We start from the raw sequence: 20,497 nt of genomic DNA, 5'->3' as shown, positions 1-20,497 counted from the left end.
TTAAGGTCGATAGTTTGATTGATCATTTCCCATCCTTAGTTCGATACTTGATCACCCAAGGTCTAATCCCTATGCCCATGAGTTCTCTTTTCCTTTAGTCAAGAAAGCATCATTTTGTAATTGCTTTCTAGTATTAGTAGTAGTTTAAAACCCATATAAATCATTGATTGCATTTAGATTAAGTGAGTAATTGCATTCTCAGTGCTTTGATATCCTTTAGAACTGGTTCGACAATCTTTTGTACTACAACATTTGTTTTAGGAGACGGAAAACTCCTAACATCAAATTGGCGCCGTTGCCGAATTCTGAGTAGATTTGAACATTGAGATTTAGTTACTTACTTGAGACTAAGTCATTTTTATTTTCTTTTGTTACTGATTCTCCTTCTTCACCTCCCTTTCATCTACAGGTGTATGAACTTACGGAGCAGGAGTCCATCAAACCTAGTTCCAAGAGCAGCAGACATCAGAGCTTTAGAGAGAGAGTGTGCTAGAAAGAGAAGATAAGAAGAACAACATGCTCACTTGCAGAGATTGGATACTGATATGGGAGACATACCTCAAAATGATGCGAACGCCAATGGATCTCACAACGTTCCACCACAGCGAGCAGCTCGACCCATTGGCCCTTATGACCGCCCCAACATTCATGGTCATAGATTGGGAATCCGAGCACCCGCCGTTGCAGCCAACAACTTTGAGATCAAATCCGGACTCCTCAACGTGATCGAGAACAACAAGTATCATGGCTTGGCTCTAGAGGACCCATTTGATCACTTGGACAAGTTCGACAGCTACTGTGGGTTGTCAAAAACCAATGGTGTGTCCGAAGATGCCTTAAAGCTCAAGCTATTCCCTTTCTCTTTGGGGGATAAGGCACATCATTGGGAGAAGTCTCTACCCAGCGACTCTATCACCACTTGGGATGACTGCAAGAAAGCATTCTTGGAGAAGTTCTTCTCTACTTCAAGAACTGCTAAGCTAAGAAATGAGATTTCCAGCTTTCAACAGAAGAACTTGGAAGGCTTCAGTGAAGCCTGGGAGAGATTCAAGGGCTACCAAGCTCAATGCCCACACCATGGTTTCTCTAAGGAGAGCTTGCTGAGCACATTCTACTGTGGTGCTCTTCCTAAGTACAGGGCCAGACTGGATACAACTAGCAATGGGTTCTTCTTGGGGAGAACTGAGGAAGATGCTGAGGAGCTGGTTGACAACAGGGTAAAAAGTGATGCAGTCTACAGTGGAGACCACGACAGAGGCAGTCGAACAGATGATAAGCAGACAAGGAAGGAGTTGAAAGCTCTACAGGATAAGATAGACATCCTCATTGCTGATAAAGCCACCCAAGAGCAGCTGCACTTTGTTGATAACCCAAGCCAAGAGACAGCACCTGTTGTCCACGAGGTTGAGGGTTTGGAAGGTCAGGAAGAGTTGTGTTTCATCAACAACAATGGTAGCTGGTACAAAAAAGAGCCCAACTTTTAGTACAACAACTACCAACAGAAATCCAATCCCAACAACCAACAGAGTGGTTATCCTCCTAGAAACAACCAGCAAGGCAGCTATCAGCCTCAGCAAAACCCCTCGTCTAGTTCCTCTGCTCCCCAAGAGAGCAGCACTGATACCTTACTGAAACAAATCTTGGAGTCTCAGACTAGAAGTGAGAAGCATGTTGGTTATGAGCTGAAGAACCTTCATTCCAAGATTGATGGGAGCTACAATGAGCTCAACAACAAATTCTCACATCTTGGTTCTACAATCAAGAATTTAGAGAATCAGTTTGCTTCCATGAACACTCACAAGACTCGCCAGCAAGGATCTCTACCTGGAAAATCTGACCAAAACCCCAAGGAGGCCAAAGCTGTCACCCTTAGGAGTGGTAAGCAGTTACCTCCTAGGGGATGCTGAGAAACTATGTGAGGAGGTGGCCATCAACTTAGATGATGATGTGGTAATTGTTGATGAGAAGACCAATGATGAGATTTTGGAGAAGATTATGGAAGCTAATGGTAAAGGAAAGGTTGGAGAAGAGAAGAAAACAATACAAGATGGTGAAGCTGCTGTTCCAGCAAGTGAGAATTCTTCTGTTCCTCCCCCCTATGAACCCAAACTTCCATTCCCTGGTAGATTCAAGAAGCAGCTGCTAGAGAAGTACAAGGCTCTGTTTGAGAAGCAAATGAGTGATGCTCAGGTTGCAATGCACATCATCGATGCTTTCATGTTGATTCCTCTATACAACAAGTTCCTGAAAGATGTTGTAGCTGCAAAGAAGAAGGAGATGGAAGGCATGATGATTCTTACCCATGAGTGCAGTGCCATCATCCAGAGGCTTGATGTTCCAGAGAAGTTAGAGGATCCAGGATGCTTCACACTACCTTGTGCTCTTGGACCTATGGTATTTGAGAAATGTCTCTGCGATTTGGGAGCTAGTGTCAGCTTGATGCATTTGTCTGTTGCAAAGAAGCTTGGATTCACTCAGTACAAGAAGTGTAGACTCTCTCTGGTGTTAGCTGATCGTTCAGTGAAGTACCCTGTGGGCATCTTAGAGGACCTGCCTGTGAAGATTGGAAGGTATGAGATACCTACAGATTTTGTGGTGCTTGAGATGGGTGAGGAGGCTCAAGACCCATTGATTCTAGGAAGGCCATTCTTAGCTACAGCAGGATCTATTGTTAATGTGAAGGAAGGCACGATTGATCTCCATTTGGGTAAAGAGAACATCCTCCACTTTGACATCAAGGGGAAAATGAGAAAACCAACTGTGTTCGGGCAAGCCTTCTAATTGAAGAGATGGGCACTCCTACTGATGAGCACCTTGAAGAGTTACCACCTGAGGACGACGAGGAGGGAGTATCTCCCTCTACTCATTCCCCATAGAAGGTAACCCACCACACTCCCTTGTATATACCAGTTCATATTTTGCATTTTAGTTGTCGTTTGGGTATCCCTCTCTCACTCACACAGAGACTGTATGATTTAAGTGTGGGGGAGGTACCAAGTATTTGATCACGTTTGCTTTGATGATTTTGAGTCTCATGCATTGCATTATACATACATATTTGCATGAAAAAACATACATATTTGCATAAAAAAAAAACCAAAAACAAGCATGTAGTTGCATCATTTGCATCGTTAGGATTGAGTCTACAGCATCTAGGATTGCATTCATGTTGCATTTGGAACAATGATTGGGATTGCCTTATAGCTTAAACTTCTCTTGGAAAACTTGTATGCTTTGTGCCTTGAAAGCTCCGCTTGAAACTTGTTGTGCTGTGTGAGATTTATATAGCCTTGAAACCAGCTCCAAATGAACCTGAACTTAATGAATCTAATCTCTCTTGCATATGGGCATTTGCATACTTAGTCATGGATCTCATACACATTTGGGTTATCTTATTCCATTCATTACCTTTTTGTTAACCCAAATGGCACTCCACACCCTTAAACCCTTACCATTCTTTGAGACCAACATTGATTTTCTTGAGTGAGGCCTCTTCTTGATAGCTTGTCATGTACAAAATCTTGAGAGTATTGGGAGCGACATAGGTTTGTTCTCATCTTTGGCTAGCAATAGGAACCTCATTTGAGCTAGCATCTAGGATGGTGGGTGAGTTTGTGTACTCTAAGTTCTTTTATCTTGGGTTTGGGAAGTGACTAAAGAGGAAACATAAGATAGAAAGACCCTAGAGACAAGAGAGGTTAATGAGAGAAAGCTCTAGATAAGCAACGTGTTGTCAAAAAAAAAAAAAAAAGAGAGTGAATAAGGAAAAGTTAGAGCTAAGTGTTGAGAAAGATATTGAGTCCCTAGTGATTAAAAGAAAAAGAAAAAGAAAAAGAAAAAGAAAAAGAAAAAGAGAGAGAGCAAGAATGTTTATCGGGTGAAAAAGGGGATTTGTGGAGTTTGATGTCACTTAGAAAAGGGTAGAAGGATGAGAACCAATCTATGTATGCATCAGTTGCTTCCTTTCTTAGATAGATTTTACATAATGATCAGGTTCCTGTTTTTGAGTGATAGCTAGAAAAAATGCTTTGGAAACCCTTCTTTCATTCTCATGAAACCAACCCTTGTTCACCAGGCCAAATGACTAGGATCAATTATCCATTTGCAAGAATTCACTTGTTTGCATTGTGCTTAATTTAATGTGAGAGCTGGTTAAGGTGCTTGTTAATTGATGATCCGGCAACTTGTGTAGAGGTATGAGTTTCACTAGGCCTTGAGAAGCTAGAGTAGACTAAAGAGTGAGGTTATGCTATTTGTCTCTCTTCCATGAATTTGAATTGATCACTTGAGGACAAGTAAAGAGCAAGTTTGGGGGAGTTGATGTCTTGCATATTTTCATTGTTTTATCCATTCATCCATGAGCATTTTCATCATATAGATTAGGATTTAGCCATGTCTAGGTTGCATTTTGCATTCATTGTCCTTATTAGGTGTTGGAGTGTGCCATGGAGTGATTTGAGATGTTTGGGAGCATTGTGATCCAAAAGGGGGTGAAAGATGAGCGGATGGAGCCTTTAGAGACATCTTCTGTTGCTAATATTTTGTGGTGACACATAAAATTGAGTTAGCTTTCTAATGGAAGTGGTTTCAAGTCATTTGAAGATGTAATGAAAGAGTCACGACCAATTTACTAGAGGCATATCCACCCTGTTCGAGCATCCTGGAGCGACCTCTCAGAGCGACCTACCAAGGTTGCTCCCAGCCAGAGCGACCAGCCCGGAGCGACTATCTCAAGTCGCTCCAGCCAGAGCGACCAGCCAGAGCAACCAGCTCAAGTCGCTCGCGTTTTGACGGGGCGAGACACGAAGAAACGCGTCGGGAGCGACCTCCTGGAGCGGCAATGCTAGGTCGCTCCGCGTGTTTGGCTTGGATGATTTTTATGTTATTTCAGGGGCTTTTTGGTCATTTTTTTTGTTGTTTTACATTTCTTAAACCTAAGTTAAGTACTTTTGTAAGCCATTGGAGGCAGGAGATCTCTTTGGTGGAGAACAACTAGTAAAACTTCTTGAGATTCAGATTGCTTTCATCTTGTGTTCTTGTTGATTTCTTGTCTATTCCTCTACATGATTAATCTGAAATCCAATATGGGTTTAAGAGGAATCATGGAGATTAGTGAGTAATCACCTTTTGAATTCATGGGTTTGGGAGATCAAGGGTTATTAGGTTAGTTCTAGGATGTTTTAGTGTAGATCATTCTTGTTCCTTGCTAGTAGAGTATTCATAATGCATCTTCTGAGTTGGTCACTCAAAAGTTGATCAATAGGCATTTTTCACCCAAAAGGTGTTTGATGAAATGCCTGAGACAACTCTCCTAGGCTTTTAGTATACTTTGCCAAAGACATTTGTTGTTAAAGGTACTAAGATAGCTAATAGACTTGTTAGTAATGATTGATTTCACATTATTCAACCAAAGACATTTGATGTTTGAGATATGTTAGCAAATGAGCATTCATCTAGACATAGAGCTTGCTTAGAATTGTGTCTAGGCTTAAGGTCGATAGTTTGATTGATCATTTCCCATCCTTAGTTCGATACTTGATCACCCAAAGTCTAATCCCTATGCCCATGAGTTCTCTTTTCCCTTAGTCAAGAAAATATCATTCTCTAATTGCTTTCTAGAATTAGTAGTAGTTTAAAACTCATCTAAATCATTGGTTACACTTAGATTATGTGAGTACTTGCATTCTCAGTGCTTTGATATCCCTCAGAACTGGTTCGACAATCTTTTATACTACAACATTTGTTTTAGGAGACAGAAAACTCCTAACATCAGAAGACTTCCAGGAAGTCATCTGAGTAGTCTTTCTGAATAAATACAAAAATTGTTTCTTTAAAAGATGGATGACTTACAGTCGGAGAAGATATGGTCTCCAACGACACTAGCGGTTACAGATCTGCAAAAATCGACGGGAAAAGAAGAATCAAGACTACATTTTTTAGGGTTTTACGGCGGCTAAACGCCTTAAGACAAGAGAAATAACTTACCGGCGGCGGAGTTCAATGAGACGCGGTTTCAGATCTGAAACGAAGGAAGCGGATGGTCAGTTTAAACTACTAAATACTCTACGCAATGAAGGAGAAACAAGATTCGTCGTAAGAGAAGAGATTACCGGCGGTGAGAATGACGGAATACGAGAGATCGCCTTCGTAATCGCCTCTGAAGAGAAACGGCGCTAGGGTTTTGGAAAGTTGTGAAAAAATAAAAAAAATGGTATTTATATGTCTGTTAAATGATCCGGTTAGGTTTAAAAATACATTGGTAAAATAAAGGATTCGGTCCGGTATGGATGACTTCCCGGTAAGTCGTCCATCTAAAATTATTCTAGACCCTAAACATAACCCCTAAACTTAATTAACTAACTAAACACTTCATAAAATCAAATTAAACTTTAAAAGTATTTACTATACACAAAAATAAACACTTACATGTAAAAATTTAATTTTTCAAAAAAACATTCAAGCTTTCCAAAATCTAACCCTCAGAATACATACAATACTACAACATATGTTGCCAAAACCTAGACCAAAGAATACCATGATTCACTACCTACATTCATCTATGTTGAAAGCAATTCAATTTTGTTATATTTTAATTTGTATCTCTTAAAACTGTTTATAATTACATGATTTTAATTTTTCGCTTATCAAAATATTTTTTAAAAAATTTATAAATTATTTTTAAGATCAGCTACACCAGAAGACTTACTTGGAAGTCGTCTAGAAGACGTCTAGCATCTCAGACGACTCAGACGACTTACTGGGGCTATATCTGTAAAAATGACTTATGTTTTTTTGTTTGGTCACAAGGGGCTGGCTGTAATTTCACAAGGATTTTAGGTTAGTTTTGCATTCGATTCAAGTTTGGGTATAAGTTTATATTTAAAATCAAGTTATGAATCATATTTGGCAAATTTCCCAAATATTAAATAGGCTTCATTAAAAGTCTACAAAAATATGACTTTATTTTTTTTGTCTTATGTTTTTTCTCATAACTCTATCTTATTTTACATGTATTTTCTTCTATGGATTTTATGTTCTCTTCCCAAAAATGTAAGATTTTCATATATAGATTTTAAATATGTGTTTTATATTTATATTTAAATAAAGTTACATATTCAAACTATATGTTTTTACTTTAATATGTATTTATCTTATAAACTATATTTTATAATTTTCAAATCTAGAGTTAATTTCACATTTTTTAATATATATATATTTTCAGATCTAAATATTACATGGTAAGATAAATATGCAGATGAAGTCTACTTGAAAGTTAAGGTTGGTAAACTTCAAGTAAAGTCTACTAACCTTCAAGTAAAGTCTACTAACCTTAACTTTTACGTAGACTTCAAGTAAAGTCTACTAGCCTTAACTGTTATGTATACTTCAATACTCAAATATGATTTATGTCTTTGTCTTATAATTTTATCTTGTTTTGCAGGTATTATCTTCCAAAGTTTTCAAATTATCATTCTCAAGAGTGAAAGATTTACATATATTGATTTTAAATATGTAGTTTGTGTTTATATTGAACTAAATTTATAGATTCAAACTCTATGTTTTGTTTTGCTACTATTTCATCTTAAAAATAATATTGAAATCTTTTCCAGAACAAACTATTTTCAAATTTTCTAAATGTGAGTTACTTAAATCTGAATTTTTTTTTAGTGTTGACTTCTAAAGAAGTCTACATAAAAATTAACCGTACTAAACTTCAAATAAAGTTTACTAAACCATAAAATTTAAGTATATTTCATAAAAAGTTTACTAAAATACGATTAAAAATTTTTATCTTAGTTTTTTCCCATAGTTTTATTTTATTCGGAAGGTACTCTTTTCCAAGACTTTATTTGAGCCATCAACATTATGAATAATCAAACAAATTCGATTTTTTAATAAATTACTTTGTAATAATTTATCATTATAAAATATTCATTTATAAATAATTATTTTTGATGGATAATCTATAAACATTGTATTTATTTTTTAGTTGTGTTTCACTTATACGATATTATTAATTTTTGTTAGCTATCACTTTTTTCACAAGATACTCTAATTAACCAAACAATTAAGTTCCTCATAAGATAAAACAATAATTAACACACATGTGAGAAAAAGAAAAACTATACTAACATTCCAAAAAGTTTCACGAGTAAAAATAATCAAAAAAACTTTCCAATATGTCTCAAGTGTATACTTTAAAACAATAAAAATAGAGAACAAGACTTCTAAGACCATGTGCAATGGACCACTTGAAACATTTTCTTCAATTGTCGAATGGTTACAATGGTAGTTTTGAAAAAGGAAAAAAAGAGTATGTGCATTAACTCTTGTTGAATTCATTCAACTAGTTGAAAACATAAAAATGGGATTCACATGAAAAATATGGACCAATCAATTTCAATTTGTATCTTTCACGCTTTCAAAAAGAAAGTGAAAGAATGGAAAGTCTATTTCTTTCAAACATAAATATAATCCCTAAATTCTAATTGGTTCTTGAGTTTAGTCATATTTTTTTTTCACTCTATTTGTTTCAAATGAAATATTTTGTAGTTAAACTTTTTCAAAAAGTTGTTTACATCATAATTCCTCATTTTTATGCTCTATAAATAGGGACTTGGTTCATTTAATATTTAATTTTTAAAAAATTAAATATTAAATGATTATGTGGAAAAGAAAATGTGATGTGGATTTTAAAAAGGTAAAAAGAAGCTGTTGAATAAAGACAACCATTGTGCATAGTCTAAGTAAGTCTACACTGATTAGTTAACAATCTAATCAAACAAGATATTTGTTGGTTTCATAATTATCACATTAACTTTTGAATCATTCAAGACCGTTAAGATTCAATAACACACATCGTAAAACAATAAAATCGTGAAAAACATAATGAATAATACACAAATACACTTTTAATAGAATTTTCGATGTAGACTTCAACTGCAGTCTACAAAAGTAGACTGTCATGGAAGTCTACACTTATTAGTGAATAACATAGTAAAACAAAAAAAATTGATAGTTCCATAATTATAACATATTAACTTTTGAAATTTATTCAAGACGATTAGGATTCACTAAAAAACACTGAGAAATAATAAAATTATGAAAACCTTAATTAATAATACATAAATTAACTTTTAATAGAATTTTCTACATAGACTACATATTTAGTTTCTAAAATCGTAGACTTGCATTGCAGTCTACGGAGGTAAACTTTCATATACGTCTATTCTTTGGGTTAGCTTTTGCAATTGCAAAATTCACGGATTATTTTCCCTATTTTAAAAAATGTTGTGATTTTATATAAGAATACTGCGTTTTAGTCAACATTTTGAAAAATGTTAGTTTTGCAATTGACAAGAATTCATTCAGTATTTGACTTTCAAAAGTATACTTCATTTTTAGTCTAAATTTTTAAATTTTTTAAAGGAAATTAGTTTTGTAATTGACAACAAAGTTTGACTTTTTACGAGTAGATTTAAATGGACGACTACAAATGTTTATACTTCCTATGAAGTCTACTCTCAAATAGGACGGGGTTAGTTTTGCGTTTGACCAAAATAAAATAGTAGACTTCATATGAAATCTACTACTCTTAGAAGTCTACTCTCAAATCCGATGGGTTATTATATGTTTTTCTTTTTAAGAATAGTAGACGACTGCATATGAAATCTACACTTTAATTAAATTTTGGTCGATCTTTAAACATTTTTACAAGTGTATTATTCAAAGAAGTCAAAGTTTTGATCAAATGAATAACTAACCTTTTGTAAACTTCCCGGGCAATCTACAGAATGTAGACTTTCGATGAGAGCTACTACGAAAAGTCAAATGTTCGGTAATGAAAAATTAACATCTTTTACCTAGACTTATTAATAAGTCTATCACTTTTTTTTCTTTTCAAAAGTAAAGACATAGACTTCTACGAAAGTGTACGTTGCAAAAAAATATAAATTTGTCAATTGCAAAACTAACATGTGTGTTGACAAGTAGACCGCATCTAAGTCTACACATATGCGTAGACATATAAAACAGTCTACTATAGCAACACATATCTGAAAAGTGACGAATACATATAAACAGATACTTTTTCCGGTGTAAATCTCATTTCCAACCTCTTCAACCGTCGAAACTCCAAATATGAACAAAAAGAAGCAGCTTTTGACATTTTTTTACTGTAGATTTACAAACTATGAAATTGCGCTTATGAAAATCAATGTTATGAGAGGAAATAAAGATTTGTTGGTTTAGAATGAGAAAAAGTAGATAGAAATTGAATTCTCGAGCTATAAGATCTCAAAAAATGGTTTTTCATGGTGGTTAGAAAATTTGATGATAATGATATTGTTCTAAATAAGAGAAATGTTTAGGGTGACTTAGTTTTTTTTGTCATTTTTGAAATTAAAATGATATTAAATTACAATAACAATTTTGTAAATATGTCAAAAAAACTAAGAATGGTATGGAAAGTTCATGGCTAAATAGTATTGACAAAAAACATTAGTTTTGTGTTTTGCTTAAAATTGTAAGTCATTTTTTAAAATCTCCCTTAAATTTTTGATATGGAATCTCAACAGTATCACAATAAAAAGTTCAAGTCATCTTATGGTGATCCAAAATGCTCGACATATTTCACGCAAAAACTTCCAAATTTTGAATGAATAGTAGGAGACTGAATGTTGATTCCACATTTCCATTGCAAAATTCACGGATTATTTTCCCTATTTTAAAAAATGTTGTGATTTTATATAAGAATACTGCGTTTTAGTCAACATTTTGAAAAATGTTAGTTTTGCAATTGACAAGAATTCACTCAGTATTTGACTTTCAAAAGTATACTTCATTTTTAGTCTAAATTTTTAAATTTTTTAAAGGAAGTTAGTTTTGTAATTGACAACAAAGTTTGACTTTTTACGAGTAGATTTAAATGGACGACTACAAATGTTTATACTTCCTATGAAGTCTACTCTCAAATAGGACGGGGTTAGTTTTGCGTTTGACCAAAATAAAATAGTAGACTTCATATGAAATCTACTACTCTTAGAAGTCTACTCTCAAATCCGATGGGTTATTATATGTTTTTCTTTTTAAGAATAGTAGACGACTGCATATGAAGTCTACATTTTAATTAAATTTTGGTCGATCTTTAAACATTTTTACAAGTGCATTATTCAAAGAAGTCAAAGTTTTGATCAAATGAATAACTAACCTTTTGTAAACTTCCCGGGCAATCTACAGAATGTAGACTTTCGATGAGAGCTACTATGAAAAGTCAAAAGTTCGGTAATGAAAAATTAACATCTTTTACCTAGACTTATTAATAAGTCTATCACTTTTTTTTCTTTTCAAAGGTAAAGACATAGACTTCTACGAAAGTGTACGTTGCAAAAAAATATAAATTTGTCAATTGCAAAACTAACATGTGTGTTGACAAGTAGACCGCATCTAAGTCTACACATATGCGTAGACATATAAAACAGTCTGCTATAGCAACACAAAACTGAAAAGTGACGAATACATATAAACAGATACCTTTTCCGGTGTAAATCTCATTTCCAACCTCTTCAACCGTCCAAACTCCAAATATGAACAAAAAGAAGCAGCTTTTGACAATTTTTTACTGTAGATTCACAAACTATGAAATTGCGTTTATGATAATCAATTATGAGAGGAAATAAAGATTTGTTGGTTTAGAATGAGAAAAAGTAGATAGAAATTGAATTCTCGAGCTATAAGATCTCAAAAAATGGTTTTTCATGGTGGTTAGAAAATTTGAGATAATGATATTGTTCTAAATAAGAGAAATGTTTAGGGTGACTTAGTTTTTTTGTCATTTTTGAAATTAAAATGATATTAAATTACAATAACAATTTTGTAAATATGTCAAAAAAAACTAAGAATGGTATGGAAAGTTTATGGCTAAATAGTATTGACAAAAAACATTAGTTTTGTGTTTTGCTTAAAATTGTAAGTCATTTTTTAAAATCTCCCTTAAATTTTTGATATGGAATCTCAACAGTATCACAATAAAAAGTTCAAGTCATCTTATGGTGATCCAAAATGCTCGACATATTTCACGCAAACGCTTCCAAATTTTGAATGAATAGTGGGAGACTGAATGTTGATTCCACATTTCCATTGAAACCACACATTCATCCTGTAAAATTATTTTTAAAAAAAAAGATAATCTAAAGTGGATTAGCTCTTATAAACATTTCACGAACTTTTTTAGGCATTTTTAGACTTTTGTCATCTTTTTCTATAAACCTATTTTTAGGCTTGTGCGTTATAAATCAAAAGCTCTAACTCTATTTTTTTTTAATCGTGTGTGCCTCATTTCAGAGAGTGCATTAGGAGAATATTAATAATAGAAGCAAATATTAGAAAAGTATTTATGTAATAAAATTATTTATGGATAGAATAATTTCACATTAAAACGGAAAATTTTCTTTTTCTACTCACATATGTGTGCGACTATCCACAACTGATATATTATTATATTATATTTTTACACGTATAGTATATAATACTTGATTTATAACAATAATACATAGCATAATAATCAGATTGATTTAAAACAAAAGTTCAATGGAAAAAGGTGAGGAAAAGAAAGAGGAGGAGGAAGAAGAAGTACAAGAGGAGGAAAAGGAAAAGAAGAAGAAAGAGAAAGAAAAAGAAGAAGACTCACATATGTGTGTGACTATCCACAACTGATATATTATTATATTATATTTTTACACGTATAGTATATAATACTTGATTTATAACAATAATACATAGCATAATAATCAGATTGATTTAAAACAAAAGCTCAATGGAAAAAGGTGAGGAAAAGAAAGAGGAGGAGGAAGAAGAAGTACAAGAGGAGGAAAAGGAAAAGGAAAAGAAGAAGAAAGAGAAAGAAAAGGAAGAAGATGCTGAAGTGAAAAAAATAAGAAGCACATGGAAATGAGAAGGATGAAAAGAATGAGAAGGAAAAAATGTTGTAATATAATATATTGTCTTTATAAAATAATATAATATGTGAAATTAATTTATTTTGATTGCATATTTTTATAAATGGATATGTGTGTATTTCGAATGAGTGCACTATAACATTATGATTTCTAATATAACTTGAAAGAAACTTTCAAAATATCTCGTGAATTCGTTCGAATTTACATGTTCTCGTATAGTGAATGAAATTGATTTATTCTATTTGATTATATTATGGACTAAAATCTCATATACTGTTAAAGAAAAAATAGTAATCTGTCATACTGTTAATGAGTCTACATACTCTCGTACTTTTAATGAAATAGTGGAGCTCCGATTTTACCCTTTTTGTTTTCTACGAAATTAAATTTCAAATTTTATTTTTTTCAAATTTCAAATTTCCAGTTCTCAATAATCGATGTAAAGTTTTACCAAATTTTATAGTTTTAAAAATTCTCAACTTTTACCAAGTTTTAAAGTTTTACCAAATAATACAGTCTTACAATGTTTTATAGTTTACCAAGTTCTAAAATTTTACAAAGTTGTACTTGAACGATTCTACAACGTGGTAAAACTAGGTACAAATTTTTAATAAGTTGTACCATTGTCGAGGTACAATTTGGTAAAACTTTGTACCTAGTTTTACCAAGTTCTATAGTTTTATGAAGTTGTACTTGAACGATAGTACAACTTGGTATAACTTTGTTTCTGGTTGTAGTTGTACTTTTTCATTTATCATATATTCATGTAACATGACAGATATAGAGCGCAAGAGGAAGAAAATCAAATAAGAAGAAGAAGAAACTGACAAATAATTATAAATAAAAAAAAAGAAAACCGGCAATAAAACTCCAAACTTTCAAATTAAAGCCAAAAAAACTTTAACTCGTATTTGAGCCAAAAAATACCCAAACTTTTAAATGTTGGTCATTTTAACTCTCATTTTTTGTTGAATCTGCCATTTTAGAAACTCGGAAAGTCAACTATTAAACCGTAAACGTCTGTTAACTTACTAAACAACGTTGTTTTAAATACTACTTAAAAATTCTTCTTCGACACCAATACAATTATTCTCAGCCTCATTATCATTCTCATTAGTCTCACAATTCCACTTAAGATTTCTCACTACGGCGAACCCGAAGTAACCCCCATCGTCTTAGCCATCCTTTGCATTATCAATGGCTCTCTTTTTTGGAGATTAGAAGATTGAGAGATTCGAGAATTAGAAAATTTAGGTTTCACGAAAGAGAGGTTGATTTAAATGTTTACAGATGTAAAACGACATCATTTCGTTAATGTTTAATCAGTTTTAAAAACGACATCATTTAGCGAGTTAACTTACGTTTACGGGTTTAATAGTTGACTTTTCAGGTTTCTTAAATGGCCTAGTCAACAAAAAATGAGAGTTAAAATTACCAATATTTGAAAGTTGATATATTTTTTTGGTTCAAACATGAGTTCAATGTTTTTTTAGCTTTAATTTGAAAGTTCAAGATTTTTATGGTTGTTTTCTCTAATAAAAAAGGAAGAAGAAATCACAGAGAAGTTGAAAAACTGAGAGAATGAGAACATATTTTGAGGAAGGAAAGAAATCTGAGAAAAAGAAGATATTTCAAAGAAGAAAAATAGATCTGAAATCTAAGAAGGAAAACAGATTTCGAAGAAGAAGAACAGATCTGAGAAGAAGAAATAAGAGATTCAAGAAGGAGAAGAGAAGAGAACATATTTCGAACGAGGAGCAAAAAATCAATGAAGATTCATAGAAAATGTAGAAGAGGTTTTCAGAGATTTTGAAGAAGAAGAAGAAGAAGAGATTTGAGAAAAAAAAAAGAATAGAGAGAAGAAGAGAGATGCATAAGTTAAGAATTATGATAGAGGAAAGAATATTAAGTTTAAAGTATGAATGGTAGAGTTTGTAATTAGATTGATGTTTTAGGGGTTTTTGGTCATTTGACAAATTTTCGAATAAAAAATAAATAAAAATAAATGAAAAAAAGAGAGAAGCATATGTAAATATTCTTTTTCCGGGGAGAGCATCTTAGCATTTCATTCATATATAATGTAGTGTAAATTTGAAATCATATTAATATTGTAAAAAAATATTTTGTTTAATATAAATTATATAGAATAAAATAAAATATTTTCTCTTGAACAGACTATATAATTTTAAGAAATATATATCTGTTTTTAAACATGCGTATGTGAAAAAATGTAGATGTATTTTTCAACATGTGACATATATATAAATGTTGTGTTGAAAAAAAATGTAATGCAAAAAGAGGTGAAAAATTTATTAACAAAATATAAAACATAAAGAAAAAAGAGAGGAGAGATGAGAGACGAGGACACCCCTTCCCAAGCCATTTCTCCAAATCAAAAGGATATTTTCTTTCAAAACCTAAGATAACCATTAGAGCATCCACATTGAGACTTGTAAAGGGGTTCATGGGCTCAGTATCATAGAGCCGGAATTAAAAAAAAATAGAAAAATGGGTTTTATTTTGCGAGGCGGGCCTTCCCAGTGACCCCGTAGGAGACGGGTTTACGCCAGGTGTCACGCAGCTATTGGCGACGCGTTATTGATGTGAGGAGGAGGATCGCGTGTAGAGAATCACTTTCCCTCATTTCTGAAAAAAATCTAGGGTTTGCTCCCAAGAGGCGATTTGTCGAGCGATCGTCTCCTCTCATCTCATTTCTTCAAATTTCTTCACTATTCTTCATCGATTCGAGTAGAGAGTGTCTCCTCCACGTTAATAGGTGAGTATCGAGTGGATTCACCGATACATCTTTGCGTTTCAGTTAGATTAGTGGGATTTTAAAATTATGGTTCGTATACGATTTTGGGGGTTTTCGATTCTAGGTTTTAAATCGTCTTCTGGGTTTCATATAGGGGTAGATCGAAGCATTTCGTTGTAGATTAGTGTGATTTTCAAAATAGGGTTCATATTCAAATTTGGGGGTATTCGATTGTAGGTTATAAATGGGCATTTGGGTTTCATATAGGGCTAGATCGAAGTGTTTCCTTGTCGATTAGTGGGTTAATTTTGAATTTTGGGGGTTTTCGATTTTAGGTTTTAAATCAATATTTTTTTTGTGATGTTGTTGTAATCCGTTTGGTTATCTGGTTCAGATGGATCCCGCAGAGGAGAGGAGAGATACAAAGAGGCATCAGGAGTACATAAACATGTTGGGAAACGTTTGCGATTCAGAATATGGAATTCCAAGACGATGTCCCTGTGGTGGGAGAATGATTGACGAGATGCGGGTGAAGGAGGAGCACGAGACTCATCCTGGAAAGCGCTTCTTCACCTGCATAAACTACGAGGTAAGAGATACCTCAGAGCACTCGTATAATATGTAGTATAATTTGTAGGAAATATGTTGTCTAATGTTTTATAATGTTGTCACCAAGGCTGATGGGTTACATTATCGTCAGCCTTGGGTTGTAGGTGTCCAGGAGGAGATCGAACATCTGCGTAAGCGTGTGGACGAGGCTGAGGAGGTGATCAAGTGGGTGCCCAATCTCAAGAGACAGATAGAGAGTGTAGAGGTTAGTGTATTTATTTTTTTAAGTGTACCTAATAGGAAGTAACAAGAAGTAATTTGTTTTTAACAGTAAGAAGGTTTATCTGTGCAGGCACAGGTTAAAAGGCTCGCTCTGCTGGTTGATAGGCTCACTGGTGACGTTTATAACCTCACTGTACAGGTGGATACTCTGGAGAAGGTCTGCTTCGATTAAAATCCAAAAGGTAAACACCTGATCTTGAACTGAACTAGAACTGAATTTGACTAGGTTGCTGGCTGAACTAGAACTGAAGTTGAGTAGGTAGGTTCCGTGTTGTATTAATTAAAGTGAATTGAAGTAGAAGTAGCTTCAGTGTATTAATTGATATTCTCTGAAAGTAAAGTGATGCTCTGAAAGTGAACTGAACTAGAAGTAGTTTCTGTGTATTAATTGAACTAGGGTGGTTGGTGGCAGTGATGAATGCTCTGAAAGTGATGTGATGCTCTGATAGTGGTTGTGTTTTGATGAATGCTATCTGTTTTCGTGGTTGGTAGTTAGAAACTTTAAAACACACCATGTTTGGTAGTTAGAAACTTTAAAACAAATTGAGTTAAAACTTTAAAACACACCAAGTTACATCACCCAAAATATTAGTTTAAATACATAGTAAATCCTACTGAGGTTAACTCAAACCAAGTTCTAAACAGAAACCAACTTTAAAACACACCTACGGAAACCTTAATGGATCCGTTTTCCCTTAATTCTCCCGGGTCTTCTCGTGTTCCCAAACTGGTTGAAAGGAAAAAGTGGACACCACAAGAAGATATAGTCTTCATCAGTGCTTGGTTAAACACCAGCAAAGATCCCATAGTTAGTAACCAGCAGAAGTTAGTGTCTTTTTGGAGAAGAATTGAGGAATATTTCAATTCAAGCCCTCTGCTAACAGGCTCTTCTGGAAGAGAGTGGAGTACATGTAAGCAGAGGTGGGGAAGGCTAAATTCCGAGGTTTGTAAGTTTGTGGGAAGCTATGAGGCCGCTTTGAAGGAGCAAGCTAGTGGCCAAAATGAGAACGATGTCATGAAGGCTGCCCATGACATCTTCTTCAACGACTACACGGGCAAGTTCACACTTGAACATGCGTGGAGGGAGCTGCGGTTCGATCAAAAGTGGAGGTCAACTTATTTAACAACAGATGGTGCAAAGGAGAAAAGGAAGGAAGCTACAGAGACGGTGCCTGACTCGGAAGAAGAGGTTAGACCACCTGGTGTTAAGGCTTGCAAAGCAGCCGCCAAACGCAAGAAGCATGGGAATGAAGCAGCATATGATCGACTACAGACCATTATAGACATGAAACAGAACATATCCAAACAGAAACTATTAGATCGTCTCCTCTCAAAAAAAAGATACTCTAACTGATAGTGAGGTGTCTCTCAAGGACAAACTCGTAGCTGAGATGCTTTGATCTGGTCAGTGATTACAAACGTAGTAGTTTAGGTTGTTTTCTTGAGTATTTGCGTAGTTGTTTTAGGTTGTTTTGCTGATAATTAATGTTAATTGGAACTATGACTGGTTTGGAATTTGAGTTGTATAGTCATTTTATTTCAGTTCATCAAATAGTAGTAGTAGTTTCGTTGGCTTTAATTGGAACTATGCCTGTTACAATAAATAGTAGTAGTAGTTTCTTTGGTTTGCTTACTTGCTTACTAACTATTGGCGTGGTTTTGTTGCTTCTGCAGGTCACCGGTTCTACTTCAACTGGCGTTCTTTGTTGCTTCTGCAGGTCACGGGTGGTATTAGCTAAGTAGTTGTCACGAGGTGTAGTAGGTAGTGTGTAGTGACAACACGTTTTCAATTATGTTGTGTAATGGGTGTGAGAAACAGTTGTATTTTGTTGGTTTCTACACTCACGGATGAATTATGTTTGTGTCACGGGTGTGAAAGTGTAGCATTTTGTTGGTTTCTACACTTCACGTGTATTGTAAAACAATGCCTATATAATCTATTGTCTCATTTATGCATTGGTCTTAAACTTGTTCTTCATTGCTTCTCTCTAAAACAATCAGAACACAACAATCATCCCCTATCTTCTTTAAGTTCTTTCCCTTTCCCTATCTTCTTAACTCAAACTTGTTCTTCGTTGCTTCCTCAAACTCCAAGAGCACAGCTATTTGCTCAACATCAAGAAGCCGTAAGAAAAGATGTCGAACGTGCTTTCGGAGTATTGCAAGCGAGGTTTGCAATAGTCAAAAACCCAGCACTACTATGGGACAAGGAAAAGATAGGAAGGATTATGAGATGTTGTGTCATACTGCACAACATAATAGTAGAGGACGAACGAGACAGATTCATTCAGTATGATACAGATGTATTCGAATCAGGAGAATCAAGCAGAAGTTCCGAGGTTGATGTCGTCTCCTCTACGGAAAGCCTTTCTAATGTCGGTCAAATGCGTGACATTCGCAATCAAATTCGGGATCAACAGATACATCACCGTCTGAAAGCTGACCTAGTTGAAAATATATGGCAAATGTTCGGTAATCAAGATGAATAATCTTTCTATGTTTATGATTTTCCTACTATTGAATAATAATGTATTGAAAATTTTAAAAAAATAATTTTTTTTTTTAATTCTAAGAACCCCATGTTCGGGTTCACTAATGGAAGAAGAAAATCAATACAGGTTCATTACTATTTCCGACCCCACCAAAAAAATAATAAAAAATTCCAATGAACCCCAAGTGGGGGTTCATTGATGTGGATGCTCTTAGTGGTAGATACCCTCTCATAAGTATTTAACATATATAATAATATTATTAATTATTCTTAGAAATAAAATTTAAAATAAAATAAAAAAGAAATAAACCAACAGAAAGTAGATACGTTTGGATTTGAGTCTTTTTAACCGTAGAAAAAGTTTCTCCAGCAAGATACTATCTCATTCATTTGTCACTCTCTTTCTATTTTTTCATTTAATTTCAATATTAAAATATAACACATCTTAAACTTAATTAAAAACAAAATTCTTGGTTGTAGAATGCAATTCCTTTTTTTGTGAACAACCAAATTTGATTAGAACGAAAGTAGTTTAGTACAAGTAGGAGAGTATATATGCAAGTCTGCCTTCCTCGTGGAATCGGCCAAACTGTTATGCTCTATAGGAATAAAAGAAAACAGGCACAAAGTAAAGGAAGATGATAAAAATTTAATATCCATGAGAACTCCGTAAAGGTCCACCGGATAGATCTTAAAATTTATAGCTCTAATGAGCTTCTGTGAGTCAGATTGAAACTATAATTTTGGTAGATAAGATTGATGACCTGGCTCTAGATTCTCTCGTAGTGCCAGAGCCTCTGCCATGAGGGGGAAGAGATATCCTTGTACCAGAACTTGTAGTTAGGAGAGAAGGTTGATTGATGTTCAGGACCCAACCAAGACCCGCCGTGAGTTAGTTGGGTGACCAGGAGGCGTTGGTGTTACAGATGCTGGTGTTGCTCGGTAGCGGCGTGAGAGGGAACAGGTGTTACATCAGCCGGCTCATAGATATATATATGGTGCTGATGTTTTGCAAGACTTCATTCTCTTATTGAAGATAAGGTTTTGCGCACAACATTTGCAGTTAGGGTCGCCGTGCTCTCAAAGATAAGGAGATTATGAGCTTGCCAAATAAACCAACAAACCCATGATAGAATGCAATTCCTCTATTTGGTAAACAGCCAAATATGTAATCAAAGTTGGCAAACATGTGGATAGTTTTCGAAAAACAGTTTGAAATACCATAAATTTGCTACCACTTTTCAAAAACACACTCAACTAAAAACATAATAATATTCAGCTTTAGGGTTTAATAATGATTGTTTAGGGTTTAGTATTAAAGGGTGAAGTTGGACTTATAAATTTTTTTAAAATGATTTAAAAGAATTAATTTTTATCACAAACTTTAGGTATTTGTGAAAATGACTATCATTTAAGCTAAATTTGAAAAGTGAAATTAAATTTGTGGTTAAATTGAAATTATCC

General features: G+C 34.1%; 1 long non-coding RNA gene and 1 other non-coding gene across 3 annotated transcripts; one reads left to right on the top strand and one right to left on the bottom strand.

The window, feature by feature from the left end:
• Positions 1 to 977: 977 nt before the first annotated feature.
• Positions 978 to 1,084, bottom strand: LOC125582595. The gene has a single exon (XR_007320052.1). It is a non-coding gene; the product is annotated as a small nucleolar RNA R71 (small nucleolar RNA).
• Positions 1,085 to 11,823: 10,739 nt separating this feature from the next.
• On the top strand, positions 11,824 to 18,498 carry LOC125581692. 2 transcript variants are annotated; one of them, XR_007319352.1, is made up of 3 exons: positions 11,824 to 15,732; positions 16,106 to 16,525; positions 16,613 to 18,498. It is a non-coding gene; the product is annotated as an uncharacterized LOC125581692 (long non-coding RNA). The 2 variants fall into 2 exon arrangements; XR_007319353.1 differs by having other exon boundaries at positions 16,106 to 18,498.
• The last annotated feature ends 1,999 nt before the right edge of the window (positions 18,499 to 20,497 follow it).

The sequence above is a fragment of the Brassica napus genome, chromosome C2 (assembly GCF_020379485.1).
Source record: "Brassica napus cultivar Da-Ae chromosome C2, Da-Ae, whole genome shotgun sequence".
In the NCBI taxonomy this organism is placed as follows: Eukaryota; Viridiplantae; Streptophyta; class Magnoliopsida; order Brassicales; family Brassicaceae; genus Brassica; species Brassica napus.
This window is presented reverse-complemented; position numbering and strand designations above follow the sequence as displayed.